Genomic DNA, 16,737 nt, shown 5'->3' on the forward strand with positions numbered 1-16,737 from the left:
TCTCAGTTTTAAGTTTGTATGTGTTTATGTAGTTAGTTCTTTGAAATTTTATCACATGTGTGACCACCGCCAGTCAAATACAAAGCAGTTCCATAACAGAGCCCTCGTGCTATCCTTTCATAGACACGGTCATCCCCCTCCTCCCCCGCTCCCTCTCCCCTGGCGACTGCTAATCTCTTTGTTATATATAAATGGACTCGTATACTATATAACCTTTTAGATTGACTTTTTTTCACTCAGCATGATTGCTTCAGTTTCATCCAAGTTGTGTGTATCAACAGTTTGTTCCTTTGTATCACTGAGTAATATTCCATGGTACGGATAGACCACAGGTACCATCCATCTCAAGAACAACTTGCTTGACTATTTGCGAATAATTCAATACTGGCCCTTAATACAAATATGCATTGAGCACATGCTCAATCTTAATACTGTGCCAGGCACTATGCCAGATAGACGAATAGAGCAGAGTTGCCCTACAGGTGTAGTGAGTTGGGGCAATTGTTCAACAGGCTAGGGTGGTGTTAAAAGTGATCCGTAGTATTAAGCCCCCCCTACCCCACCAGAGTTTGATGGCTGGCAACAAAGATCCCTTTCTCCAGCCTCAGGCTATAGTATGAACTCTTGTGACATTTTCTCTTCCTTGCAAATTAAGGCTAATCAGTAAAGGACACATATTGAACTCTGTATCTATTTAGACCAGTTTATTCACTCATGAATTCATTTAAAACATTTATTAAGCACTTATGGTATACCAGGAATTGTACTAGATTTTGGAAACGCATAGATAACTGAACTCTGGCCCTGACCTCAAGGGGCTCAAAGTCCAGTGAGGAAATATAAGTGACTTTGCCTTTAAGGATTTTACAGTTCAGTTACATCTGGACACAGAGTCATATAAGTAGCACAATAAGGTCTTGAATGCTTAGTCATCTGTAAAGTAGATTTCCAAGAGAGTGGGTAAAAGCAAAGGCAGAAAAAAAATCTCCATGTACATTTAGGAAGCAGAAAAAGATTTGTCACCTGGGACAGGAGTTTGTATGGAGAACTAGTGAGCGGCTACGTCATAAAGTGGCGCTGCTCAGGCGTGGACTTCGATGCCGGGCCTGCATTTGGCTTTTGGAATTTCAGTAATTAAAAGGTAAGGAAGTCTTCTCAATTGAGACTAATATGATAACAACCTTACTTTAAAGTAATTAATCCAGCAATGTGAACTTTACTTCAAACATAAAAAATAAGCCAGAATTTGAAAACTTACATTTTTAAAAATTTAATCTTTTCCATGGAAAAAAAACCTCTTTGGTGGAAAATCAGAAGCTTCCAGGACCCCTAAGGTAGATTTACCTCCTCATCTTTCACAGTGATAAAATGAGTGATTTAGTTTATGCCCTGCAGAAGTAACAGCTTCCCTAAACCATAATTGCATAGATTAAAGGCTAAATTAGTAGAAAGGTATGGAAACCAGAAAAAGAATGAATTACCAAGAGTTCAGTGAATTGAATAGGGATTTTTGGAGGTGTTCAGACTTGAATTGAGCGTTAACAGAAGAGCATTCGCTGGCACAAAAGGGGGGGGCAAGACCCTCCAGGCAGAAGGAACCATAAGCCAAAGGAGCAGAGAGAGCCTGCACAGGGCAGACTCAAGGAGCTCCGCACAGAGCAGCTTGCCTGAGGCAGAATGTTCGCATCCTTGAAGAAGTTACAAAAATACTTAGAAGTATGCAGAAAATTACTGCTGTCTAAAGATAGTGATTCCCTTAACTTAGAGCATAAACAGAAGACTATATTATCCCTATTATAAAATTTTTATGTCTTTTGAGGAAAGCTGAAAAATTTTACATTTACTATGTAAATAGTAAATTACATTTACTATGTAAATAGAAAAAATAATTGTCTAGCTTTTTAATAGAACAGACCATGTAAGGGTGCTCATCTATAAATGCCCCCTCTTGAGTCAGTCTCATTGTTTTTAACTGGGGGGGGCACTAAGATAATAAAATGTGGGACATTAAAATCTTGTCTCTGATCATCTTACTACTTTGGTGGCACTGTGCTGGGCATAACGATGGATTTGAAAAGGTGTGAAGAGAGCCATTCCTACCACAAGGCAGGTTGGAAGCATTCTTGAGCAGAAGGAACAGGGCGTGCTGGTTATCAGACTTCAGGGGAAAGGAAAAGCACTGGTATGTCAGGACTACAGCATCCTAGGACCCTTTATGCAAAACAGAAACCAGAAGCTGTTGACAAAGCATTATTACAAGAAAATAAATACTGAGAGGGAAAATCTGTCTCACAATTAAGAATGTGCTATTTAAGTTAGTAAAAAGTTCTAACCCCCCAAATTTTCCTTTTTGTGCAAATAAAAGCTTTTCAAAATTAATAATGAACCAAGGAAACCAAGTACTTAAAAATAGGCAATAGGTTAATATTCAAGAATGATAACTATTTTCATCACTGGTGAAGTTTCAACCAGGGTAAAAATAAGATTTCAGTATGTTGCTGGGGGGATTTGTGTGTATATACATGCAAGTGCAGCCTAAGATACCTAAGAAAATTGATAAAAGTTCTCTTTTGCCTGAGAAACAGACTTCCATCTATTTGGGACGGCTTAAATGAAATGGTACCTGAATGCGTGAACTAGACCCATGGGTCTCAGCTTTAATGGGCATATCAGTCACTTGGGGGTCCTGTTAAAGTGGTGAGTGTGAGATGGGATCTGAGATGTTATATTTATAGTAAGGTGGTTCGGAAACAACAAAGAGCAACACTTCTAATTCGTCTCTCAGGGACTCTTTCCACTTGAGTGTTTGGCATGATTGCTTTCTTGACTCGTCTAATTCTGAGGTCCTGAGGATAAAGCATGTTGGGACCCCAGGGGCACCTAGGCAAGTTGGAGTCAGGGGCTGGAGAGTAACACAGCGCAAGGCAGATACCCTAAGGGGCAACCCTGAATACCAAATTACAGTGTTAGAACGAATGGAGTCCACTCGGGTGGCTCCAGGAGGTGGTACCTAGGTACAGCGAAGCAGTCTCTAAATAGAGTGATACCTTCCATCCAGCTGGATGAAGAATGTGAGTTGGAAGCCCTTCCTCTGGGGTCCGTATCTCCCTGGGAGTCTCTCTGTTGTTATTACGCTTACAGTACTATATTGGCATTTTCTGCTCACTGGGTCTTCTGTCCACTAGACAGTGCACTTCCTGAGGCACAGCCATGTCTTTTATTCACATAGAACTTCCTGCAAATATTTGTTGAGTGAATAAATGAAGGGTGAGGTATTGCGTCTCCATTTATGCTGTTTGCTGGAATTTCTTTCCCACCTCTCTGACCGATTAGATCCACATTTGGTATGCCTCAGCTCAAGGATCACCTCTTCCCCAAAGGTTTCCCTGGTCCTCCTTTCCTGCGCCAGGCCATGTTGCCCACTGCCCCCTTCTTGAGTGTCATCTCTATACCTTGTATATGTGCCCATTACCTCATCATGTGTTTATGAGCTTTTTAAGGACAGGGCATGTGTTAGTCTTGACCTCCTAGCACTTAGCACACTGCATGGCACAGAGTACGTAGCACTCCGTATATTACTAAGTATAGCAAAAACCACACAAAATTAGTAATTCAGACCACAGGTAAAAGCAAAAGCAGTATTTTATATTGCAATGGTCCTTTTCATTATAGGATGTTAAAAGATATTAAACCATTTAGTGAGTAATGCTCATTAAACTTTGTTAGAGAGGTAAGTGTTACACTACTTATTTAACATTAGAAGTAGCCTTAGAGGAGGAGTATGAGCCCTAGAAGAGGACTTAGGTAAAAGGCCAAACTTCTGGATGGAAAGAGGGCAACATAGAAAATCATTTAAATTTAGGGCCTACATAATGCCCTCTATTCAGAGATTCCAAAACATCGCAGTGGCTGAATTTCCAACCCCTCACCCTGGTGTTTGGTATCATATGGACTTAGTCAGAAGTAGAGATTTTAAATGAATTTTAATACCAAGGGGAAAAAATCTAAAACTAGAAGAAACCCTTTGTCCTATCTTCTAGAAGCTAGTATTATTTACTCGTAGATCAAGGTCTTTATTAAAATGGATACTTTTTTAAACAAATGTAACTTCAATGGCAATGAGTGCTCAATATAAAACTCCCCTATCAGGCCAAGTCAATCTCTTTAAAATTTTCCCAACAGTCACAATTTATAAAACATGTAAGCCAAACTCAATAAATCAAGTAAATAGCATTGCATAATGGAGGCTTAAATATAGAACAAGACAAGCCAGAAAGGTTCAATTAAGTAAATGCTGTACATATGTCTAGCTTTGGTGAGGTCAGGATAATATATTGGGTTATTTTAGTATAAAGCCAAATAAAATAAAATAATTTAATGACTAAATAAAAGAGAGGAAGAAAAAAAAGGGATAAAACAAATACTTTAGGAAAACATAATGGACAAAAGAATCCCAGAATAAACTAGAGTTTTGAATTCCAATATACTCTTAACAGAAACTCTTGAATTCAAAAATAGGATACTGGAAAACTCTGATAACAATACAGAAATGGAGTGAAATTCTCTGAACAAAGAGAAAGTAGTATTGCAATTATGATTTTGAAATCCTAAATTACTTTCACATAATTAATACATATCAAAAGCAGAGTGTTCATATATAATGTAAAGTTACCATGGTGATATTAGGCTATTAAACAAGTATATAACAAAATGATTAGGTGGAAAATGAAAAATTTATATAATTACCCAGATGTCTTATCTACAGAGCTACAAAATTATAATATTTTAAGCTATATGGGTGAATTAGTGAACATACATTTTTCCCATGAGTGTTTGATTCTGGCTAATACATTCTACATCTTTATAATAGAAGGGGAATTAGAAACAAGTTACAGAAAATATAATTGTTATATGTATCACAGTACAATATGCATGAGCATATGTCAATAATCATTATGCTGTCAAATGAATCAGAATTAGCTTTTTTCTCTAATATTTTCCTAATATTATTTACTGCATATTTATTAATTTTATTCTTCAGCACTGCGGACTAGCAGGAAAAACAAACACTCTAACAATCTTCACATGTTTAACATATATCAGAGAAAAATTTTAAGTAGAGAAATCTATCCACTAACATAATTTTCATGCATTGGGAAAATATAGCCATTACTTAATTTTAGCAAAAAATGACCTCCGTACAACTTGTTCATTATCATCATCTCAGAACATAAATTTAAGGATTATTATTTCTTCAGTCAAACCAGATTTTTCACCAGTTTCCAAACACCTTGTGCTTTTTCACCTCTTGGTTTTCCTTGGCTCATATTAATTCCTTTATTCATTCAACAACTAGTTATTAAGTACCTGCTGGTATCAGACATCGTGCTAGACACACGCAGTACAAAGGTGAAAAAACATACACTCACTGGAGCTTATGATCCATGGAGGTGGGTTATTTTTTGGGGAGTAGACATTCATTAAGTGAGCGTGTGAATGACTGCTACAGAGCCTATTTTGGGAGATTTTATTTCATCAGGGAGGTCAGGGAAGGCTTCCCTGAGGAGGTGGCACTTGAGCTGTTCTAAAGAGTAGTTAGGAACTAGCCACGTGAGCAGGTGGTGAGCAGGCAGGGGGAACAGCATTATGTAGAAATCATAGGCCAGGAGGGTGGGCAACAGAAACTGAGACAGGCCAGCATAGTTGGACCACAGAGAAGATGGAAGTGTGTTCAGGCAAGGCTACTCAGAGTCAGCAAGGCCAGACTATGCCCCTCGCAAGGGCCAGGGCCTTGCAAACCAAGTTAAGAAGTTTCATCAGGTCCTAAAATGCTCCTTCCCACCCTGTGATGGGTGTCTTCAAAATCCTATGTGGTGTTTTTCAAACTCCACTTCTTCTAAGATGCCCTTACCAATTCTTTCAGCCAAATATGTTGTCTCCTTCTCTGTGATCCAAAGCAGTCTGGCCACATGTGTGTTGTCCCATTTCTCCCATTCTGCCTTATGTGGTGGTTATGTTTATACAGCACATGCCCTTCTCCCTTGTACATTACATCATGGCAGGGGCATGAGTTTACTCACCTCTGTATTCCATACTTACACATTAAGTGATCAATAAATTTTTTGAGTGGATTCATTTCAATCAGTTCTTTAGGTTCTGATTAGGTTCAGCAATTTCTGTCCCTGCTTCTTCATTATCAAAACTGATAGTTAATAGTGACAGTAGCAAAGGCTGTGAAGAAGGGTTGAACAATCTAAGGTAAACAGTGATAGGTATGGCAAACTCTCATTACCGCTAATGCCAACTGGAGATACAGCTTGGAGATGTGATGAACACGAGGTAACTGACAGTACAGTGTCCACCGTGTAGTTGATGGGGACTAACAGTTGCACGTTGTGAAGTTTCCTGGGGACACTATGTGACACTGAAATACACCTGACCTCTAAAGGCAGATGTTCACTGTACCCCTGACCAATTTCCACATAGGTAATGAACAGTGGTTATCTAACACTAAATGGCTGGACAAGTTTTTAAGATTAATTAAAGAGTCTACCAGATAATTCTGTTTTCATCTGGAATTTTGATAAAGGTTATAAATAATCATTGGGCTAAAAATATGAGATATACAAGTAAAATTAGGGTCTCTAAAGACTAGTTGCTAGTTTTTGAGAAAAGAAATATACTTTTTCTTTTAAAGTATGGCTTTAATAAACTTCAATGAAAGTGGTATGAAGTTAAGTCATTCTTATATATTAAAGAGAGGAAAATTTATAATCAATAATATTAATAATAAAATGTTCTCTAATTACAAGCAGCAAAAGTTTTTAACACAAAGTGACTATTCACAACCACTGATGTAACAGGTAAAATAAAAATAGACCCATGAGTTAGAAGAAGGATAGAAACATGTATATAAAGTAGGAAAGGACTAATACCTAACGCTTCTATGCTGGGCCAGCTAGGTGCTTTTCCACGTAAAAATTTTTTAAATCTTCACAGCATTCCTACGAGGGCAGTATTACTGTTCTCTCCATTTTACAGAGGGAAAACTGAGGCACCCAGTTCAGTTTGCACAAGATAGCACAGCTAGTAGGCAGTATAGCTAGGATTTGTAGCCAGGTAGTGTGGCCTATGTTCTCCAAGTGGGTGAATGTTGGTTCTTAGGGGTGAAAAAATATTAAACATTACCATGGTTGGTGGCCCTCTAGGGCCCACAGTAAATAATCAGACATATAGTAAATCAATGGTGTTAAAAGTTCATGGAGGAAGTGGATTGGTTAGAAAAAATATGTCCACAGTGTCTCCCGGGTGTTAAGCAATAATGAAAAAATGGTTGAGGGACACTACAGCTTGTGGCCTTAACCATTTAACAATGTCTTTTGATCTTTGTGCTGTGTTTTTCTTTTCTCACAGAACAAATTGCAGGGCTAACTCTCCCATGTCATGAATAATGTGGATTCATGAGCTGCATAACAGTGTCGATCCACAGCCCGCTGCAATGCGTCCGTTTCTGAAGTAGCTGGGTTAGCTGTCGCCGATTAATCAATGATGCATTCATCAAATAAAATGTAATTTACTGTATATACATTTTCCTTCTGTTGATATTCTTTTAGTTATGTAACTATGTGTTTTATGACCGAAGACAATTCTAGGGACATTTATGGAGTAGGACAGTTTATCCTGGCACTGCCCTACCATCCTGGAACTCTTCAATCCGCCCCACCCCTTAGTCCCCTGTCTGTTCATCTCTCCCCTCTTATTTATTCACTCATTAGACCCATAAACATTTATTGAGTATCCCGTGCAATTTCATCCATGCCTGTAATTTTAATGACAGCACGTATGCTAATGAGTCTCATTTGTTTAATGATTCTGAAATCTTTAATCCTAGCAAAGATTTCTCCCCTGAGGTTCCAAAGGACCAGGCTATCTAGTGGATATTTTACCTTCAAGTCGAAAAAACACGTCAAACTCAACAATCCAACAGGGAAGTCTCTTGTCTTCCACAGGTGCTTTTCTCCCTGGTTCCTCCTTTGAAAAAGTGGTGACCTCATGCCCCTCACCCAAGCCAGAAACCTGGGAAACTTCTACCACCAGTTACCTTTAGTCAGTGACCAAGCCTTGACAATTATGCTTCCTTAACATTTCTCAGGCTCTTTTCTAGTCCAGCTATGGTTCCTAAATTCACATTCTTATCACCTGTGCCTGGAAAATTGCCCCCTGCTTTGAAATCCTTGAAGAGATGTACACAGCTTAAGGAGTGTAGACCCTCTGTGATCGGACCCTGGACCACCTGTCCATGTTAGGCACACCCTCCCATCACCACTGACATCCTAAGCTTTTGAGGCTTGTAGCTTATTTTTAATATTGTTAAATGTCTAAGTCCAGAAGCCCTAAATTGACGTATATGAATCTACCAAAGCCACCTGTGATACACAGGTTGGAAAACATGGTCTTTATTTTTTTGGCTGAAAAATGGATTCCCACCTAAAGTGAACTCTTCTCTCTGTCTTCATGAAGTATGTTCTTCTTGAAAACAAGGATATTAGACAAAATGTAATTCTGTCACCTCTGCGGTGCCCTGTATACTATAGGTACTCCGTAAATATATTTTGACAAAATCACTGTTAATTATTATTTTACAGACTTGCATGTTCTTTCTCTTGGAAATAGAATTAAGTTATGAGACCACAGTATTTCTTATTCATATAATTTGATGGGAGGAAAGATAAAATAAACTATAAATTCAATTTACAGGCTTACTTATTGAGGAAATTGAGATATTACTAACTAAAATATAGATATCTGGTCCAGCTTTTTCAGAAGACAAGTATACAAAAAATATAGCTATTGTTAAAACCAGTTTATACCATGCTTTCTCAGTTTATCTAATGTAATTGTAGCTTGCAATCAACATATAAACAGCAGGATGCCTAAGCAACACATACATCTCTGAATGAAATTGATGAGAATAAAATGTCTTTATTCCAATTTGGGACTTTAACCAAAACATAGATTTTAATTTCAGAAAAAAAAGTACAATGAATTATAGTTAGCTACTCATTTGAGGCATGTTCACTAAATCTAAACTCATCAAAGGATATAGAAATACAAATAAAATATGAAATTATCATTAAAGAATTTATGTTATAATTTTACATCTTGAGAGTCCAGCATTTCTTTTGCTTTTATGAATGAATCCCAAGATTTTCTGCATTCAAAGGTATGAACTTTGCTTGGAATAGTTTTGGTTTGGAATGAAGACCCTGTCTTCTGAAATGCCATAGAGCAAATATATCATATCTGTTCTTTCTTAAAAAAAAAAGGCCTGTACTTCCCATTGTACCAGAGCCACAGAAATATGTCATTTGTAAATCAAAACTATTCACCTTGGTCTCAACAGTCAGGAAAATTGTTAGCAAATTTGAAACTAGTTCTGAAGTCGGACTTGCAGCTTTCTTTCAGTATCGGTACGAACAGAAAGTATCAGTAGAGTTACTTACACAGCACTCATCCATCTCTACTCACTATTATCCACCGCTGGTCCATGTTTACTTTCTCTCTAATTGCATATACTTTTCTTAATGGCAGACTCCCATTTGTCATTTACAATTTTGTTTGAATACATCTTTATTTCTAGTGTGGTGCTTTGTTCCAAGTGCTCAAAAAATGTGTTTCAGCCCTGGCTGGTGTGGCTCAGTGTATTGAGCACCAGCCTCTGAACTGAAGGCTGGCTGGTTTGATTCCTGGTCAGGGCACTTGCCTGGGTGGTGGGCCAGGTCCCCAGTAGAGGACATGAGAGAGGTGGCCATGCATTGATATTTCGCTTCCTCGCTTACCCTCTCTCTAAAAATAAATACATAAAATCTTTTAAAAAATGTGTTTCAGTATGTGAATACATTTAAACATACCTCTATACCTTTAAATCAGAAATATATGAAGAAAAATGTTTTAGTAAATTGTAAAATTAAGTTACTCACTACTATATCTTTCAAAACTATGTTAACAGTGTTTGGAACTAATAGAACAGTTGCAATATATTTTAATTAAAATTCACATACAAGTTAATGTATAAAGTGTATTTTGGTCTGCATAGCGTAGTCTACATAGATTTATTGGTATTTAAATTAGCATTTCCAAGTATTGAAATACACATAGCCCAAAGATGTACTTCATTTGTCATGAAAGACTACTTTGCTTTGCGAGAGTATGGAATATGCATCTACCACACGAAGACATTTTAGTACAACCACCTTTTACAAGTACTGTATTTCTGTGTTTTGCTCCATAGTGGAAAAGCTGCAATGAGCTTAAGTAAACACCTTTGTGGTAATCAATAAGTGGCATTAGTGCTACATGTATTATAATTCCACCTAAGTTGGATCTGTTTTTGTTTTATGTTCCAATGTATGGCATTTTCATTTGGGGATGTCAAGAGAATGAAAAATGTGCTGTTGATAAAATGAAATATAGAGTTTACTTTAGATATTACATCTTACAAAAACACTCTCAAAATCCAAAAGCATGCTTTCAAGTTCAACAGCCCAATAATGTATATTGGAAAGGGATAGGAATAAATTATTTATTACATATACATTACCAAAATATTTATATAATTAAAAACAAAATACAAAATATACACGTAATTCCACAAACTGCCAAAATTAAATTGCTATAGTTTTTAGCATTGTCAGTCAAGTCTTTACTTATATGCAAACACAATTTTTACATGTTGTAATGATAGATTAGAATAAACTTGCATGTTTGTAATGTAGAGTTCAGGTGGTGTCATTTGGAACAATCCACCTTATTTTATTATTGACACAGAACTCCAGTACACACCTTAAAAAACAGAAAGTTTATTTGACCATTCATCAGTGGAGATCTCCGTTTTGGGCCAGGCTTTGAAAATTCATATATTAATTAGAAGTAAGCTAACAGATGAGATAGGGGGGAAAAAGACCTTATTTATTAAAATCAACATAGCTCCTCTTTTACTTCATTTCCTGGATTCTCAAATCTTTAATCCAATTAGCACTAGGCTGCGGAGTATAAAAAGTAATCTGCAAAATCATGACTCAATTAAGAGAGCTTTCTAATGACCTGTGCATTATCCTGCTCACTCTGACATTATTATTTCTTCTTCCAGTTAGGAAACAAAACAAATTTTTTAGATTGAGTGAAAGGAATAACTTTGGTTTAGTTATAGATTATTAAAGGTAATGCTGAACTAACCTGTAGCGACAGCAAACAGATCAGTGGGTGCCTGAGGAGGGAGAGTGGTTGGGGAGGAAGCTGAGAGAGAAATCACCAAGAGGCTCGAGGAGACTTCGAGAGGGGTAGACCTACCTGTTTGCTGTGTTCATGAAGGTGGTGGTCTCCACTAATGATATGAACTAGGTCAGAGCTTATTCAATTGTACCCTTCAGTCACATGTGATTTCCCATATGCTAGTTATCCCTTAATAAAGCTGCAAAAAAAGAAAGAAAATGCACTGCTGGAAAAGTAAAGGTAATTATTAAGGTAAAAGTAATTTTCAAGTGAGTGTGATTTTATAGCACTTTCCTCAAGGGAACAAGAGGTCCTCCTTTCTACTTCATTTTATTTGTGATGTCAATTAGAAAATTTAGGAAAATTTAGAAAATTAAGGCAAGCATAGTTCTCTATGTGTTGTTTTGCTTGTTGTCTATTACAATTCAGAGTTGCAACTTAGTGTCATTAAAAGATACAAAAGCAAAGGGCTGTTAATGAAACAAAAATTAAATTAGTAAGAGCATACAATGCTTTAAGTTTACAAATTATCTTTTGCTGATATCTTTATGATGTTAGTCTTTAATCCTTTTGTTCTCCAATTTGGTGATTAAAATTTGAAACATCAGATTTATTTTTATACTCCTCACTTAAGATTAATTATGATGGTCTCATATTTCCCATTATTCATATTTAATACATTTACATTTTTCCCTGTATAAAAGAGAGTAAAATGTCAAATGAGCATCTAAAGGATAACTTCACAACCATCAAAACTCTGGGAGAAATTGCCCCACTTGTGAATCGAGTGGCTTTGCTCCAAAAAGGAGCATAAATTTAAAAATAAAAAAGGAAGAAAGAAAAGATGAAAGGGAGGAAGGAAAGGAAGTAGAAAGATACATCAATCAAGTGGAATTGTAACACTTATAACACCCCTGCTCTCTTTTAGGGACATATTGAAGAAACATTTCTTAACTCAAAGGCCTGTCACCCTGTGGAACAGCCTTGTGCCCCCGACAGAGAGAGCCTTCATTTGGTAGAAAAAATCCAAGAGGCTGGTGCTCAGCCTCACACCCAGGCTGCCACATCCATATTTCTATCAGGCTTTAAATATGGAAGGAAGAACTGAGCCTGCTAGAGCATTGCCACTAACTGTCTTTAACTTGCGCATCAATAATTACTAAAAGGTACACAGATGTGCATTGAGCTTGGCTTGATCCATGCGAGCATGCTTTGGCATAAGGCAGTGGAATTGCTCATTGGAATTTTAAAATTGCAAATTGAAGTTTTGAAATGCAGAGAATCCAAAATGATGACATATTGACATTAACCTCAATAAATCTTTCTTCTTCTTCTATTTGACTGAAGATCATGCAAAGCATATATAGCAGTTTCCAACACTGCCTTCCAAAAGGTATCAGTAACTGATACCTTTTATTCTAGATTTTTAAAATTTATTTCCTGATTGGAGAGAGAGAGATTTGTTGTCTCCCTTATTTTTGCCTTCATTGGTTGTTTCACGTATGTGCCCTGACTGGGCATGGAACCCCCAGCTTCGGTGTATCGGGACAACGCTCTAGCCAACTGAGCTACCCACCAGGACCCTAGATTTTTTTTTTTTTAAAAGCGAATTAGTTCAACATGGCCCACGGTTAGATTCCACAGAGGGGGCGTAGTGCTTACTGAGCAACTGTCCTACAGAATAGCTTCTGTGCTGCCTCGCTTCAGTCAAACTACTAGACCAAATTCCTGTCTTCTGTCATCATGGACAGTCGAACAGCTGGAAGTTAAAAACTTGAGATGCGTTGTAATGCTTCCTTATAAAAGGTTTTCTACATGCAAGAACAAAGGTACTCTTAAGAAATGTTGAGGGGGGAAATATATTCTCTGAGAGGAAAAATATCGTATTCTTTTCAACTCTGCATGAGAAATGTTACTTTTTGCACTACTGTCCCTTCTTTTTATGTCATCGTAATGAGATGTTAAGGAAAATCAAATTAAAATGTTAAAGATCTTGGACTTTCCACTTGCACTAAAAAAGCCTTACTAGGGGCAGGCTTATGTAAACTGGCCTGGTAACACATTTGTGACATTGGTCTGTACGCAACTACAGGGACCTGACTCAGCCCCCCTGGCGGAGCGCACACCCCGTTGCGCCTGCCTGGCTGGACCTCCTACAAAACGAACGTAAACCCATGGTTTGGCGCCACGCTGAGGGAGCTTCGCATGCATGTCATGAGCTCTGAGGTCACAGGGCTGTTCTGGCGGCATCTTCCTCCTGCCGCCAACTTTCGGTATAAACAGCTTGCTTTGGTAAGTTGAGAGGAATATAACAGGAACCTGGGACCAGGGAAGGTGTACCTGTTTGTAGAAATTGCAGTAAATGACTATTTGACTTATAACATTATTAAGCAGCAGGTTGTTGAGCTATTTGCTTGTTTTTTAATACTAAAATGCATAAATGACATGACGCTATTTTGATGACCAATAAAAATATTCATGCTAAAAGAACATCTGAGAGAAAATTTCTTTTAAGTAGAAATGTGAGATTAATAGATGAAAAGTTCTTATACTTTATATATTTGATTGTAGTGGAGCATCCATGTGAACACACTGTTACTCATGCTCAGATATAATTCTATACTTGATAATATTTTAATCTTCCTTTTTAGGGTAAATTTATATATTTTTAAAGAATCATGTATCTCGGGTTAATGTTCATTTTATTTCTAGTTGTACTAGTTTCTCTATTTTAGTGAAATACTTTCTGGTTTTCCCACTGAAAGCTGAAGGTAATCATTAGTTTCAAGGCCATCTTTAAAAATATTAACACTGGACCTACCATCTAATAATATGTTAATAAACTGTAATTTTCAGTTGAGTGAGAAAATAAGGGTGTCATATTAAATTGAGAACTTGCCATTTGACACAATATCAGATTAATACTATTCAAATAATTAGGATATAAGACACGCTGAATATAATTTAGACTTTCTTCAACGGTTTAAAAACCAATTCAGAATTTTGTGATGTCTCATTCTCAACCCCGCCCATGTTCATTCATCATTCACTCCAGCTGTACCTACTGAGCCTACTACATGTCACACACCACCCCAGTCGCAAGAAATGAGAAGACAAATAGATGCATAAGAATGGACTCTGCCTTCTAGGAACCTGAATTAAATAGCATTGGATGAGTAGATAAGAGAACTTCCTAATCTTCATGCCAGATATTGGAAAGTTCACAGTGCATATCATTAACTTAAAACATGACCTCGTTTTTCTGCTGGTCTTTTAATCAGTTCTTGGCTTATTTACTAATGCCCATAACTAAGTGAATTTGAATTGATTATTCAGTACAACTTCATGTATAATACAAATGGTTTACAAAAACCAAACATAAAATGTAATACTTTCTCTTCATCTGCAAATCTTACAGCTCTGTTTAAAAAGCAGTTATTTTTTCCCTAGATTACCGTAGTTTTATTCTAATGTGAATGTTTTTATTAGTCATCAAAATAGTGTCATGTCATTTGTACATTTTGTTTGCTCTGACATACATTCAGTATTTTTAAGAGCATGTTAGTTCAACTTACCAGTCATAATGAATGAGAATCACTTGTCTATTTTCCAGTAGGAAGTATTAGGTCATCTCTCTTCTCCGCCCACAAGGCACAAATTCTCCAACTATAGAGAGAAGAGTTTTTGCTGTGTACCTGGTATCTAATTTTTTTCTCTGCCTGGATTTATTTCATTAAAAAATACTCCTGAGAGAGCTAAGGGAAATGGAAACAGTGGTCCAGATAATTCTGGAAAATCCAGCTCCATTCACATTTCCTCCTGTGACTGTGCTTTGAGCCTGATGTTGGAAAGAAGAGATGAATTATGGACCCAGACTGAGGCTAGGGAGCAGGCATTCCTCAGAGAAAAAAGTTCAGGCAAATTGGCACACGAGACCCCTGGTGTTAAAGGCACCACCAGGCTCTGGTGGGAGGGGCACCCTGAAAGATGGTACAACCCTGGGGGGGGGTATAGGGTTTAACTCACCATCTTTTCTACCCCCCACATCTTCATGGTTTCCTGAGTAAAAGATACCACCCAGTTGCTAAAATCCAGACCCAGAGGGCTGACACAAAGAAGACAGTTATTAGGATTGACCTTGAAGTTTGGGTTGGTTATGGAGGAAGGGAGGACTTGAGTTTAGTGACGGACAGGACAGGTACTAGAAAGAATTGACTGTAGGTTCCACTGGGGTGGTGGAAGGATTGTTGGAAGAAAGTAAGAAGGTGGAAGAATGGGATGAATGTAAGGGCTTGAGGGGAAATAGCTTTAGCTTAAAGCCTAAAACACAGTCTCAGGAGGAAGCAGCTGAAACAGCACGCTGAGCTGCCTTCAAAGGGGAGAACTACGAGGTCCTGGGAGGTCAGGGTATGAGCGTCTTAAAGATGTGGTTAGGATTTAGGTGAAAATAATAAGACGTATCATCTGCAGAGCAAGGCTGCCTCCCAGGAAAGGGGAATGCTAACTTAATCACTGCTATGGGAGGGCATCTGTTTTTGCTTGGTCTGTAGGAGATGCATTTCTGACATCACGACCTACTTTCAACACACGTGTACTTAGAGTTATTGGCTGAGATCTCTATTTCCTCTAAACCCTTTAGAATTGGAAGAAGTGGAATGTGAGCCAATCCACCCTGGGCTGCAGACCACAGCAAGCCTGGCATTTGAACTCTTGGCCCATGTGGGGTCTGGGGGGAGTCAGTAAACCATGGCCCAAGAGGCCTTTAGTGTACTGCCCACGAGGCAGAAATGGTTTCTACATTTTCAAATGAATGAAAAGTCAAAAGAAGAGTAATATTTTGTGAGAAATGAACATTACACGAGTTCCCGTTTCTGCATCTCTAAATCAAATTTCATGGGGCCACAGGCATGCTCATTTGCTCCTTACTTCAGGTGGCTGCTCCCCACTGCAAGGGCAGAGTTGGGGAGCTGGGCGAGATTATTCATTCTCTGGCCCTGTATAGAAACATTTCGCTGATCCCTACTCTAGGCATTAAAATAATCCTTCATTTCATTATTCTTTGAAAAACAAATGATCTGCTGTGCGTCTATAGGCCCTCGCCCAAAAATAAGATGTGAATCTCAGAAGAGACCATTGATTGCACTGCTAAGAAAACATGGATAATTGGCGGTCTCACTCAGGGAGGTGCAGGGGCGTCTGTGTGCTCCCCTTGCTGCTGCCGCGGGACTTGAGTGTGTGGAGCAGGACTGTCTGGGACAGAGCTGGGGGTGGTCACACCCAATTTAAGCCTTGGTACTACACTCCGTTAGCCAGTTACCCAGTTCCTTCGAGTCTCAGCTTATTATGATGAGGTGGAACAGAGTCATTACTCCTTGGGGCTGATGACATGTGGTTACCTTTAGCAGTGAAATTTCAAGAAAGAATGAATTACAACGTACGTCACCCAGAGACCATTTAACTCACTGC

This window comes from Artibeus jamaicensis, unplaced genomic scaffold, assembly GCF_021234435.1.
Source record: "Artibeus jamaicensis isolate MK-2021 breed Jamaican fruit bat unplaced genomic scaffold, CSHL_Jam_final scaffold_916, whole genome shotgun sequence".
Taxonomy (NCBI): Eukaryota; Metazoa; Chordata; class Mammalia; order Chiroptera; family Phyllostomidae; genus Artibeus; species Artibeus jamaicensis.